The sequence below is a fragment of the Lissotriton helveticus genome, chromosome 10 (assembly GCF_964261635.1).
Source record: "Lissotriton helveticus chromosome 10, aLisHel1.1, whole genome shotgun sequence".
Classification (NCBI taxonomy): Eukaryota; Metazoa; Chordata; class Amphibia; order Caudata; family Salamandridae; genus Lissotriton; species Lissotriton helveticus.
Window position 1 is genome coordinate 531,568,889 of NC_136071.1, and position 14,396 is coordinate 531,583,284.

Sequence of the window (14,396 nt, forward strand, 5' to 3'; positions counted from 1 at the left end):
CTATGCTGGCTAATAGAAATTAAGCAGTTTTGAACCACACTTCACAAAATAAGCATATCCTAAAACTACCTAAGTCAGTCAGAGTGCCACGATTGTGGTGTGAACAATTCTCAAAAATATAAAAGTCAATCATAGTGATAGAGCGCGCGAGGCCACCCGACCAATAATTCTCGCCGTTTCCGGCTTCAGGGCCCATATACTTTCAAATCACCATATACATTGACCAGGTGACTTCACGAGCTCTACCAATTTGTGTGTGTGTTCCCTTCTATTATTTCTCAGTGCACCCGACTTACCATCCACCGATGCGGGTACCTAATGACCACAATGAATCAGGGAGCTAGCTGTAAAAGGAAAGGCAGCAAAATACAAACCCAACCAATAACATTCAAAATACTGATGAAATGACCACGGACAACGGGAAGTTTTAAAATGTTTATCTAAAATTCAATTTGCTTCATGCATAAGGTACATCAGAATAAGGCAATCAATAACCAAGATAATGTAAATAATGTAACTATAGAGAAATAACGACAGAGTAATAATTGAAATACTGATATAAAATGTAACGAGAAGATACTATGCTATTCAGAAATATTTAAGCATGGACAGACTATATGTATGTATAACTACAGGAGGGCCTATAAAGAGTAACACGCTTCACTTAAGGTGAACGGGCCTTTAAACAGTCTAGGCAATGAGGTTCTAGACCATATCAGAAAATGACAAACTGCAATGCAAAATATAATTTCTAACAAGTGAGAAGACATAGGAACAAACTTATGGAAAAATGCAAATGACTTTCAATAGCTGCGGAAAGACATGGAAAATAACATGTGCAATGGTAAACTTTATTGAAGCAAAAGTTAGAAATTCAGAAGGTGCAAGATTTTAAGAGGTTCAGAGCAATATTTACCTAGAATGGTGTGGAAACCAAACCCTGGCCACGGGTCAGTTAAGGACAGGAAACCCTCAAGGAAGGATACCCCTCAAAGGACAGCAGGTGCAGAATGGACACCCCGGACAGGACAGGATACCCTCGGATTAGGAATCAGGACAGGACCTTAGGACAGGACAGCAAACCCTCAGACAGGACCGCTCAGGACAGGACCGGAACCCACAGTTCGGAAGCAACGCCTGCGCTCCACCCGCTCTGCAGCTATCGATCAAGACCCCGATTGGGTCAGCGAACTCCCAGCAAAGTGCTTCGCCAGCACTTTTAAGGTTCAGTAGAACCTTAGTCTATGGTCAATTTCGGACAGAGTGCTCCGCAGCGCTCTGTATCTTCAGTCACCTATTGAGTACGATGGGTCAGTGACAGGTCAGCTAAACCAGACAAGTCGGACGGTTCCCTAGGTGAACCCAGGGTAGATATACAGTTTGGGGACAGTGTACCACCCCCCAATGTTGCAAAGTGTCAGAATCCCTCAATTTCGATTGGTCCTAAGGTAGGATTTGGGTAACACACCAATCACAATGCAATATTTCAAGCCTGTATTTGCATGTTTGGGCACCGCCTAGAAAGATTGGGGTTCCCATGAGAAGCTACACGGCAAGCAGTAGCACAATATTACATTGTAACATATAAGGAGCCACATTCGCTGTTCTCGCAGGGCAGAGGTGACTTTCTCAGGAGCATCTCGCCCATCGCTGCCAACTGGCTATTTTCCATCAGTCAAGGTCTGCTGTGCCTCAGAGTTTGCGCAGGCGCAGAAGGGACCTCCAATATGGCTCTCCTCTCTCTCAGACCCCCATTCCCCACGGTACATGAAAAGTAAGCGAAAACAAATTAATACATAATAATGGGTATACACCCGTTACAACGGATCTTTTAATCCGCAGACCCATTACAACGCGACCATTACTCCGCATACCATTACAACGCATTGCGCTGGGGGGCGCTCTAGGATAGGGGATAAGTATAATTTACTATCCAACACCTTCCCTAGGGTCCACGGGGACTGGAGTTAGAATAGTAAATTATACTTACCACTATCCAGCGCCCCAAGGCGCTATGCGTTGTAACGGTATGCGGAGTAAAAGTCGCGTTGTAATGGTCTGCGGAGTAAAAGTATGCGTTATAACGTCATACATCCATAATAATGTCATCATGAAAACACATCACAGGGTTTGTACTTTCTACTTATCATCATAAAATATACTTATGCAGTTTAAATGTTAGCTACATGGATACAGGCACAAGAGCAGTGGCACGAGCAGTACCACATGATGGGCACAGCTATGCATTACGCATGCGCATAAATTTCCCTCCACTTCTGCAGACGCGTCAGGACACGTGAGTGTGGCTGACGCATGCGCAGTAACTAAAATACAAGCGGCGGCCATATTAAAGGACACGGATTAAATGCATTAGAAATACACATAGGCAAGCTTCGTACTTTTACTCAAAACTTAATATAAATGTTAGTAAGACGTACATTTGTTACTTTATTACACATACACGAGGTTCATGACTTCAGCAAGTCCGCAAAATATGCGAAGCTTTGCTTCATCAATCCCCTCTTTGATGATATTTACTATCATCACAAACTAAATGGAACCAGATGCCAACTTTCTTTCACACTTTATACACCTCTATCTCTTCCAACAATCGTTCCAACTTCTCTCTTTCAGTTCTGGTAGGGTGAGAAGTCTTCACCTTCTTGTATATCTGATCATTCACTTCTTCCAATTCAATCTCATCCACACTCCGTTTCAACCCTCTTGCATTTACCTCGTGCTTCTTGGTGCGCTTGCGGCATTTACAACAGATAAAAATGAGAAATATGATAAGACCTATAATACCAATTGGCATCAGTATCTTGAACAATAAGCTTTTACCTACGCTAGCAAGCCAATGACCTACATTTGAGAGACCATCTACCAGTCTCTTCCAGGCACTATCAACTTCGAGTGGTTTGAGTTCCTTTGTCAAATTAGTAATGTTTTTCACATATCTTTTGATCTGTACACTTTTGTCCGGAATATAAGTGCAACAATGTTGCGCCTTCAACATCCGGCAGACTCCGCCCTCTTTCGCTAATAAGGTGTCAAGAGCAAGTCGATTCTGCAAAACCATTGATCTGATCGCAACCATTTCGGTATTGACCAGCAGAAATCCATGAGCTGTCTCAGTAGACAAGACATCCACTATAGTAGACAATTTACAAATTCTGTGAGTGTTCAGAACCACTCCCACTCCAGGTATCAGTGCACTGAAAATACTACCCATAATTTCACCTATACTTTCTCTTTTACTACGCACTAAGCCATTAGTATCTTCATTGCTTCCAGCTTTTCCATTCACATGGTATATTTTCGGGAAGACAATGCCAAAATAGCAGCTTCCATACCAGTGATCCGGCAATTTGAAATAAGCCTTGTCCCCACAAATATAATAAATTCCAGGAAACACAGGCTCTGACCCATTTTTGAAACCCCAACCTCCAATTACCTTGTAATTATGTTCGCATTCACTGGAACCAATGAAAACATTATTATAATAGCTAGTCTTCTCGCGATGAAGACATAGCTTGCCTTTCTTTTCAAAATCCAGCAACAGAGCAGGTCCCGCCCCACCATTTGAGGTGCCTTCCATGTTCTCTGCCCACTTTGGCTTTTTCTGACTTTCGTCATTAGCCTTCTTTTGTATTTTAATTCTTCTTTTCTCTGCCATGTTCAGGAACATCTTTTCCTGTTCACGCAAAGAACAAGTCAAGTTATCTCTGTGTGCATCAGCTATGTCAATGTTACCTATAGTCAAAAAATAGTCTCCCATATATCTTATGGTGTCGCTTTTGGTATGTACAGGATTCAAGTTCCCACGTATAGGAAGTTCAGAAAAGATCACGTCATTATTAGAGTAATAGTACTGTAACGGTCCTCTTTTGTAAAATAAACTAGCTAAAATGCTACAGGAGATTCCATATGTCAATGGCAAGTGATGGTATGTCACGCCTTCAGCCACAGAGGTAGGTAGCTTCATGCAGACATAGCAATCTTCAATTTCCATAGTCTCTACATAGTGTATTAACAAATTTGCAAAAACATTCAAGTGTGTCCTGTTCTTTATTCCATGATAATGTAGTCCTCCCTCATCTGATGCTTCTAAGTTTTGCTTTGTTTGTCTCAGTGCTCTCTCATGTCTCGCTACACTCTGTGTTGTCAACTCCTCACTGTCAGTATTTATAATTTCAGTAGGGACAATGTTAGTGTCTTTACTTATAGTAAAGGGTATAAAGATTGTTAGTCCTATCCAGATTACTATCAGTACTACTATACTACATATACACACCTTGCAGCACGTCTTGCAACGACTGCAACTAGGTCTACCATTCACAGTTGAATCAGACATTTCGGCTCAGAAGAAGTTTCTCGACCCCTTTTTGTGTCTTTACACAACTAGCTTACTTTGTGCAAATTCACGGCGGTTCGTCTTCTTCTTCAGCAGAGTTCTCAGGGACGGGCTCTCCGTCGCTTACGTCAGTTATATCAAGATCTTCAAGTTCTTCCAAAACGAGTGTCCATTCAGGAGACTTGTACTTTTTGTTTTGTCTTTGTATTCGTTCACTCCTTCTTTTGGAAGAGTTTTCTTCTTGCTCTGCTATCCGCGCACTTCTCCTTGCTTCTGCACGTTTTTCTTCCACCGTCTTTATCCTTAGCCTTAATTTCTTTATGAACCTAGGCTCAAGGTTGTTTCTTTTCTTAAGTCTCTTAGTTGGTACTTGAACTTCACCTTCTTCTCTTATCCTCTTGTTCTCTTTCGCTTGTGGCAATTCTGCTTCACTTTCTTCTTCTTCTTCCCCTATCTGGCTAGTTCCAGGGCTAGCATCAAATTCTTCTGCCTGGTTACTAATCTGGCCTTGTTCAGGAATATTTTGTTTTTGGCTTTCGATTGTCTCTGTTTCTGTTTCTGTTTCTGTTTCTGTTTCCTGAACCCGTTCTTCTAACCCTATCTGATCCTGTTCAAGCACTTCGATCTCTTGATTTTCTTCTGCTCGAACTATCACTCTATGTCTAAGCTGTCCCTTATCCACATCAGGAGTTAGCGGTGGTGTATCAAACACCTGTTCTGTCCCTGTCTGACCTTCTCCTTCCTCAGTTTTGATGTGAATCTCAAGCGGCTGAGGTTCTTCGCCTGTGCCTTGCTTTTCCTGACTAGTCCACTCTCTACCTTCACAAAGTCGCTCTCTTGTTCGGATGGGATCTTCGGTCAGATCAATCATCGGTATCCATTCTTCTGGCCATATGCTTGGCAGCTCGTCATCAGCTACTCCTGGCTCAGCTTCCTGGACCTCTTCAGCAGGCTGGATTCTCGGCAGTTCGTAGTCAACTACTCCTGGGCCAACGTCTGCTGTTCCTGCAGCCTGACTGGTGCTGGGCTGTTCGTTGTCAGCTGCTTCTGGTCGTGCTCCTGCAGAGTCCTCTGCTGGATGCCCTTCTTCTTCAAGTTCTTTGTCTGGTAATACCTTCTGGGTGTGGCCAGCGTGGATCCACTGGGGAATACCTGCGACCTTCACTGCAGTGGTTGTTACCAGGATTACTTGGCGTTTCTTTCCCCACCTTGGTGCCAGACAGCTTGATCGAGTGTGCTTCTTTATTTTAACCCAGTCTCCTGGAACCAAGTTGTGGAGAGGAGTCGTTGGATTGAGGATGCCGTCGTCTCCAATCTGGCGAGAGATAGAACGCACTTGGTCACCCAATCTTCTGCAGTATTCAAGCACTAAATCATCAGTAATACTCAACAGTTTGCTTCCTGGCACCCATGCTTGTCTCATCACTCTTCCCATAATGATTTCATGGGGACTTAGGCCTGTCTTGCGGTCAGGAACACTTCTCAGTCCCATCAGGACCAGGGGCAGGGCCTTCACCCAGGTCATGCCAGTTGCATCGGTCAACTTTGCTAGTCTGTTTTTGATAGTTCCATTTACTTGTTCCACTACTCCAGAAGCCTCTGGATGATATGCACAGTGAAGTTTCTGTCTTATTCCAAAGGCCTTACAGAGCTCAGCCAGTATTTCATTCTGAAAATGTCCACCCTTATCTGATTCAATAATGAATGGCACCCCGAATCTAGGTATCAGTTCTTTTAGTAAACACTTCGCTACTGTCAGTGCGTCACTTTGGGGAGTAGGGTAAGCTTCTACCCATTTTGAAAATACGCAAACAATGACAAGGACATATCGCTTCCCTTCACAACGGGGCATGGTGATGAAATCAATCTGTATCCTTACAAAAGGACCCCCTGATCTCCCAATTTTGCTCAGTTCAACCATTGTCCTCTTGCCTGGGTTCATCTGTTGACATGACAGGCACCTCTGGCAGAGGGACTCTGCTACTTTCCTGAACTTCTTACTGTACCAAGTCTGTTGAAATACCAGAATCATGGCATCCCTACCAATGTGTGATCCTTCGTGTATTAATCTTGCCATTGTGCCAAGCAAGTGTCGGGGTAACACAGGCATACCAGTTGGGCCCAAAATGACACCATCCACACGTCTCGGTCTGCACCCATCCTCCTTCCATTTCTCTCTTTCTTGCCAAGGGGCCGACTCCTGCCACTCTCTCACTTCATCCCAAGTAGGCACTTCCTCAAACACTTGAAGTTGGCAGCTGGCTCCGATCCCCCCTCGTTTAGGATTAACGATATAGTGATCTCTGGCGCACCATTGGGCCACTCGATCAGCATAATCGTTTCCCATTGATACTTTGTCCATGCTCTTCTTATGAGCAACGCATTTTACCACTGCCAGTTCCTTGGGTAACTGGATGGCCTCTAAAAGGTCATGAACAACTTTTCCATTTCGAATGGGAGTACCTGAGGAAGTCAGGAATTCCCTCTGTAGCCACAATTGGCCAAAGTCATGCACAACTCCATAACAGTACTGACTGTCAGTATACACTGTTATGCGTAGGTTCTTCCCAATTTTGCAAGCTTTTATCATAGCAATCAATTCGGCTACTTGTGCAGACTTGATGTTATATAGGTAACCTGCTTCTTCAATTTTTGTTAAAGAGACTACTGCATAAGCAGCACTCAGGCCTCCTAGTTCATGTCTTAGACAGGAACCATCTACAAACAGTTCTTTATCATGCTTAGGCAATGGCGTTTCTTTTATGTCTGGGCGTGGTTTGGTGCTGAACTCTGTCAGATCAATGCAGTCATGTTCATCATCATCCCCACCTTCCATTTCCAGGGGGTCGGGGAGTAAAGTGGCAGGGTTCAGAATACCGCACCTAACAATGCTTACATTTGCTGCACCCACAAGAATCCTCTCGTATTTAGTCAGCCGACTAGGGGTGAGATACTCCGTTTTAGTTCTAGTCAATAAAATTACCACTCCATGTGAAACATACACAGTCACAGGATGTCCCATGACAATGGACTCACTCTGTTCTAAACTTGCGCAGGTAGCAGCTACTGCTTTCAGACAGCCTGGTAACCCAGCAGCTACTGGGTCCAAGGTGGCAGAGAAATAGGCCACAGGCCTTCTGGTCGTGCCATGTTCTTGAGTCAGGACTGACAAGGCGCAATTATCGCGAGTGTCACAGAATAGGGCAAACTCTTTGGCATAATCTGGCATTCCCAACGCAGGTGCTGTACACAGACAGTTTTTCAGTCTTGTGAAGGCCATTAGGCTTTCATCGTCCCATTCTACAATGTCTGGCATTCCTCTCGTGGTCATTTTTATCAAAGGCCTGGCTAAGACTGCAAATCCCAGAATCCATTGCCTGCAGTACCCTAGTACACCCAGGAACATTCTGATTTCTTTTTGAGTACGGGGCAGCTGCATCTTTTGAATTATTCTCACTCTTTCTGATGTGACTTTTCTGACACCCTTTTCTATCTGGTGTCCTAGATATTTCACTGATTTGGCACAGAACTGTAGTTTGTCAGGGGCCACTTTATGCCCTTTCTCACACAGATGATTTAGTAGGGCAATGGTGTCAACTACACAGTCCCTATGACTTTTAGACGCCAATAGAAGGTCGTCTATGTACTGCACTAAGACTGAGTTCCCAGGTAAGGTCAAAGTCTCTAGACATTTCTTCAAGATCTGATTAAAGATAGAGGGGCTCTCTGTATACCCCTGAGGGACCCGATTCCAGCAATACACGTGACCTTCGAAGGCAAATGAGAAAAGAAATTTGCTGTCGGGGTGCAGGGGTATCGAAAAGAATGCATGACACAAATCAATCACAGTGAACCACTCAGCATCCCAAGGAATTTGGTACAATATCACTGCTGGGTTCGGGACAATAGGGCAGCAAGGAACTACAATTTTGTTTACCTTTCTCAGGTCTTGCACTACCCTATACTTGCCACTAGGCTTCTTGATACCCATAATCGGTGAGTTACATGGGCTACTCATCACTTCCTGTATGATGTTTCCTTCTAATAATTTTTGTATTTCCAGAGTGACACCGGCTTTCACTTCAGCATTCATTCGGTAGGGCTTAGTGTTAGGATATACTGCATTGTCCTTGATGGCTATCTGTATGGGGTCCACATCTTTCATTAATCCCACATCTTTTCCAGTGAAATCCCACACCTCTGGCTTTACTGCTTCCTGGAGTTCTTGGGGCAAGTCCTGTAGGGTCAATCTTTTAATTTCTGAGTCAGGTCTGAGTAACAATAGTTTATAAATGCCATCTTCATCTGGGGTCTGAATTTCAACACCCTTTGGTGTGCAAAAGATGGTACAGTTCATTTTGCACAGCAAATCACGACCCAGTAGATTCACTGGACTGGTGTCACAGACGACAAACCTATGTCAGTCAAAATACACTTTATTCGATTTTTGTTAAAATCATAAAAGGCAAAACATACATATATTTAAAAAAGACATTTTAAAAATACCCACAATTCATTTTGTTTTTACATAGTGTCCAAAAAAGAATCACTTAATTAGTCACCATAATACATACAATAAAGTAACAGTTAATATATTGGTTTTTAGTTTTTAAACAGTACGGTTCTAGGGATCCTTTTGTTTCTACCTCTATATGCGGCTGTTAAAAAACTCGCTACACAAAAAGTGACATGTGCATCCGGCAATCTTTGGAGATAAAGCAAGGCAGGTCTCACTTGTATAAAGCCCAGTGTTTTCAGGAGGGGAATTAGATATTTTCTCCTCTCAGAATTGTAAAATGCACAGAAAAACAGGAAATGGAGAGTGTCCTGATCAGAAAACTGGTCACACTCACAGGGTGGTGCATATTCCGGTTTACCCCACACAGGGAAGATACCTAGTGAATAGTGGATTAAATTCATTCTGAGTCTGGTTAACAAAAATCTATGCAAGGGTTTGGAGACATATTGCAGGTAAGGTTCCATCGAGGGGGAAGAGGACAAAACCAGGTGTGCTCTTACTAGCGGTTTATTAACTTCAGACTCCTCTCTCTCTAAGCGTGTCCTCCCCTGGAATTCCTTCTTGATCCATGCAATGTCCGCTTTCCTGATTTTTGACGGAGTTGTATATAAATCAGGTCTCCCGAGGGCAGTGAATGATGACTTTATGTATCTTAGCCAGGCTATTTTCATTGCCCCCTCCCTTGCAGTCACGTCTTTAAGAATTGTGTGGTTTAAAGACAACTCAGTATTTATCCAGGTATTGGCCCAAAAAAGTAAGGGTGCCATTTTCAATCCATCTATAATATAGGGTAGGCCAGCTTCCTCATGTATGGAGTAGGTAGGTGTGGAGTTTGGGACCGACAAAATTCGTCTAATAAGTTTATTCTCTACTATCTGCATACTATCCAGATTAGTATAACCCCACAGTGCTGCACCGTATGAGGCTATCGAAATGCATTTACTTTTGTAAACTTTTAACACAGCATCCATTGGTTTAGCCCCTAGTCTTTTGGTAAAATCCAACAGAGCTGCTGTGGACCGGGCTAAAGAAATATGTTTGGCCTTAATTTGCGGGGCCCAGGAGCCCTTCTCATCAAACAGGACCCCTAAGTAAGGAAAAACCGGGACCCTGGAGAGAACCTCGCCATTGCAAAAAAAGGTTTTAGTATGTGATTTATTTTTTTGTGGACCCACAATCATTGTGTGCGATTTAGTCACATTGATTTTTAGATCCAGTTTGGCCATAAAGGAGCCAAAAAGTTCCAAAAGGGTCTGTAGCCCAATGCCCGTACGGGCGATGAGAACAGCGTCGTCCGCATATAAAAGGGCCGGAATCTGCTTCCCACCTACCCGCGGGACATCGGCGTTGCCTGCTAACAAAGACTTCCCTAGATCGTTAATGTAAATGGTGAATAAAAGTGGGGCTAAAATACAGCCTTGACGGACACCCTTATTTGACCTAAAGCTGTCAGAGCATCGCCCTTCCCTGGTTACCCGGACCTTCGCAGTAAGTCCTTGGTGCAGGCTTGCAATGAGGGCCACCAAAGGGTCCTCAATACCAAGCTCGCGCAGTATAGCCCAGAGCTTGGCCCTATTAACCAAGTCGAAGGCCGAGGAGAGGTCCATAAAGGCCAAATATAATGAACCCTCCCCGGCCACCGTGTACTTCGATATTAGAAGGTGTAAATTTGAGCATTGCTCTAAGGTTCCCCGTTTTTCCCTGAAGCCATATTGAATCTCTGCGAGATCCCCACAAATCTCCAGGTTTGTTCTCAACTTCGTCAGTAGTACTCTGCCCAGGATCTTAAAGGCAGAGTCTATCAAAGAAATTGGGCGGTAACATCCCGGGTTCTCCCTGTCTCCTTTTTTAAAAATTGGTACTATGACAGATGTGTTCCAGGTTTCTGGAAAACATCCATCATTTGTTGCCCTGAAGACGTTTGTAAGGACTTTAGACCAGGTGGTTGGGGCGTATATGAAGAAGTCTACCGGGACTCCGTCCGGGCCCGGAGCCTTATTTTTCGTGGAGTCCATTATAGCTTTATATACCTCCTCCTCGTTAAATTCTACTGCCACTAAACCCCTGGTCAGTCCTGTCTCATTTCCATTCACAGGGTCATTACCGCCATATATATTTTTAAAGTGATCAACCCATTTCTCATCACTGATAATACAGTCGGAGATTGTGTTGATCTCCCCAGAGAAGAATTGGTTGTTTATAATGTCCCAGAATCTTTTACTATTCCGTAGTATATCCACGTCAAGCAAATCATTCCAGGCATTCTTTTTAATTATATTTTTTCTATTTTTAACAACCAGTTTATACTCTCGCCTTAATTTAGAGATTAAAGTTTTATCCCTCGGCTTTATTTTAAGGGCATTTTTCAGTTCTTTATGGGCTTTAGAGCAGTTTCTGTCAAACCATTTAAATGGCTTGGGTGGCAGATTGGAATTGGGAACTGTTAGTTCTTCAGCCGTTTGTGAGCAGATTAAATTAAAAGCTGAAACAATCTCTTCATTGGAGGCATTTTGGTCTAAACAAATACGCATGGGTTCCTCTATCTTTGGGCACAGGGAAGCCATAAAGGTTTCCTGAACCACCTTACCCCACTTGAGCCGTCTGCCCTGGTCACTGGGCACCGTCGATGTGCAAGCCCTGGGAAGACCCAGGTGTTTGCTCCATAAGTCACTCCAATGAACCTGTACAGAGACTGGGTTGTGATCACTATGTGGAGAGGCAGTTACCTAGTAAATCCCCATCTTAGAGGTTAAGCCCTGAGAAACGAAAATAAAATCTATCACAGACCCACTTTCAGACCCTTTGTAAGTGGGAGGCGATTCGTCACTACCAGTGCTAAGGGGTTCAGACATATTAAGGCTAGCAAGGAAAAATTCCAGCGCCTCCCCCGCTTTGGTGTGAGCAAAGTGCAAATTGCCATTTTCAGTTTGACCATCTAAGTTGCCTAAGTTGCATTTTAAAACACATTTTTGGATGTTAAAATCACCTAGGATTAAAAAATCGAAATTAGTGCAAGATTTGTGACTATAATCAATAAGAACATTTTCCAGATGATCCACATGGGCTGTATCTGTTAGTCTAGCCCAGGAATTATAAAAATTTGAGACCACTAGGACCCGCCCTGGTGAGATAGTCCATTCTACCATTAAGATATTTGGGGACCCAGACTCTAATTGTTTAAACGTCCCTGCCAGTTTAAGCGAGAAGAGGAGCACTAGTCCACCCTTGGCTCTTCCTGCGCTACTTGGAGTTGCTGGGATAGTAAAACTTGTGAACCCATCCATCCAGAAAGTTGGTGCGGTGTCCCATGTTTCTTGTAGGGCAATTACGTGGTTACTGGCTATGAAGTCTATCCATGTGGGATCTAGTCTTTTGGCTCTAGTCCCTGCCACGTTCCAGCTAAGAAACCGACATGGAGTCTGTTCCACCTCCCCTAATGGAGCTACAGATGGTGTCTGAGTACGTATTAGTTCTTCGTTAGTTACAGACATAGAATCCTCCGCCCTACCTGGTTGGGTTTGCAGGGCCAAGTGTCTTTGCACCACTAATGTTTCTGGTTGGGTGCCCTTTTCTGCGGTCTCCTTAGGGGCCTTATCTATTTGTCAATCCACCCCCTCTAGACTACTTAAGCAATTAAACCGGTTGTAAGTTGGGAGGAATGATGCCGTTCTACCCAAAAGTGGCCAGGGATGAGAAGCCTGATGGCGCCCTCTTCTTCCCACTCTCTCCCATCCATCATGTCGTTGGGGTGGATGTTGTAGGCCTGGGGTACTTGGGAAGAAGAAAGACACACGGAGGGTATGGATGGTAGATTCCCTTGATATGTTTCCCCCTTGACAAATGTGCGACACCGTGCCCTTGTCCCTAAAGCTTACCAAAATACAGTCCCCCGTGATCGATTTCTGCCTTCTCCCCACCCATGGGACCCTTCTTACCATTATAATCTCATTGTTAAGATGTCTCGGGAGAGGTCTGTTTCTGTTTAACCACTTAATGACCCTAGTTTTTAAAGTACAAAAATCCTCTATTTCCCCTTCATCAAGTTGAGGGACCCCTGCCATAACTACTGTAAAGTCGTTAGTCTCAGGTGGTAGGTTAGGACGACGAGGTCTTACCGGGGGCATTTTTTGATTGTCCGGGATGTTATTTTCTGTCGTGTGTGCCTGAGATACTAATACAGGGGGAGGTTTAGATGTGTTGGCATAGAGTGCATTGGTGGTTACAGGGTTTGGGTTTAGTGGTTTTTGGGGGACTACCCCGTTTGCGTCCTGAGGTGGAATTGGCGTTGGATTAACCACCCTGTGTTTTAACCCTTGCGAGGCTACAGGGCTAGTGATGGCTGTTAAGTCACTATCCTGTCGACCACTGCGGTTTTTCAGGCTTCCCAATGTGGCCTCCAGTATGGTTAATCTAATCTCGATCTTTTTTACGCTTTCGCTGATCGGGAGTAACAGAGACCTTAAGAGAAATTCCAAGTTTCCCAGTGGTACAACAGAGAGGGGGACTATATCACTACTAGCTCCTACATCTATACTCAAGGCGGGAGCTATAACTTCCTGCGCATTGGATTTAGAATGTGACTCTACCAATGGTTTTACTGTGGATACCTGATGTTTTAAGGATTTCCCGAAGTCTAAGTGTAGAGTCTTGGGTTTACTGCCACCCTGTGCTCCCTTAGCCCTTCTCCTACGTTTTTTGGGGGGGGGTCCTGGGATTGCTTGTGTGGTGACTGCTTTCAATTTGGAATGTCTGTCGTTACGGGTTGTGGGCGATTGTGGCATTAAAACTGTAACCCCCCTAACGGGACTAATACTAATAGGTGGAGCACTGCTAGTGATTTCAATTGGGGAGGTGTTCGTCCCTTCCCTTAACAAGAGTGGAACATCCTCAATACGAGTTGACTCCTCCCTTAGAGTAATGGATAGATCTCCCATGGGGGTGTTTTTCAAGTTGTCCACTGATCGTCTCCGTTCCGCCCTTAGCCTTGACAAATTTCCCTCTTTATCCACCTCCCCCACAGCCCGGGTAAAGTAATTTTCAAGAGTCCCATTTTTCACTCCACCCGGCTTCTGAGGGGTACTCTCCTTTGTTGGTGAAGGCATGGTTAAACTCCAGGAGGGTCAGTCAGTAATGCCACCGAAAACGGGTGCAACAAAATTATATAACCTGTAAGTACCTGTACAATATGGAACACCAAGAGGGTAGGCCCAGCCCGGCCTGCTCCGGCCTGTGACGGCCTTGGACGGTCCCGCCCTTGTCCCGGGCTTCTCCCGCGCGCTCCCGCGCAGCGGGAGTGCCAGGTGCCTTAAATGGAGTTCAACTACGTAGGTCAAGTGGTGGGAGGGGTCGGGGAGAGCGGCCCAGGTGTGGCGAGTCAGGCAGGCGGGCGCTCCTGGGATATGCAGTCCCAGTGGAGCACACACGCACGCTCGCAGCCCCGAAGGTTCAGCCTCCCACGTAGATTCCGCTGGTTCAGACTGCAGGCGGCACTCCTGGCGCGGCGGGACCCGCGGAGCGGGTTCC